The following is a 636-nucleotide window of genomic DNA, read 5'->3' as shown; positions in this document are numbered from 1 at the left end:
TGAAAACTCTTCGGAATGAAAGCGCTTACAAACATAGGATGATACATTTTTCTCCTTTTCTTCCAGCAAATGGAAATCACTAATTCCAAAGAGACTTCACAAAGCAAGTACACGGGATGATACTCCTAAGTTTCCAACGATAAATCCTTTATAGCGCTTCCTCCAAAATAAATTAAATAGAAAAAAGGGAGTGTAAAAATGTTTTTCCGTTTGCACCTTTTCTCGAACCTGACACTTCCTTCACCTGCTCCTCACTCTAGTCCCTCATTCCCTATTCCTTCCTCTCAAACACCAAGGCCCTAGGCCCATCTCCAATGGGTCCCCTTCCAGCTAGCTCCCCCACCAGACGACCGAAACACCCGCGTTCCTCTTCTGGTCCAGATCTCCCAGGAACTAAGAACGTCCCCTCTTCCAGCGTCGCGCGTCCGGCGCCCGGACCCTCTCCCCGTGGAACCGCACGCACGCCCCTCGCCGCTGTCCACTTGATCCTCTCGTCGGTCCCCGCAGCACCTGGCGATCGTCACCCACCCAAGACCCTCTTTTAAACGAAAGCTCCCCACATTGCACCTGTGGCCCCGCCTTTCCCCCCTGTTTCCCACTCACCGCAGGGCCTCCCGGGCTAAGCCCACCGGTTAC

Source organism: Tupaia chinensis, unplaced genomic scaffold, assembly GCF_000334495.1.
Source record: "Tupaia chinensis unplaced genomic scaffold, TupChi_1.0 Scaffold000415_1, whole genome shotgun sequence".
Classification (NCBI taxonomy): Eukaryota; Metazoa; Chordata; class Mammalia; order Scandentia; family Tupaiidae; genus Tupaia; species Tupaia belangeri.
This window is presented reverse-complemented; position numbering follows the sequence as displayed.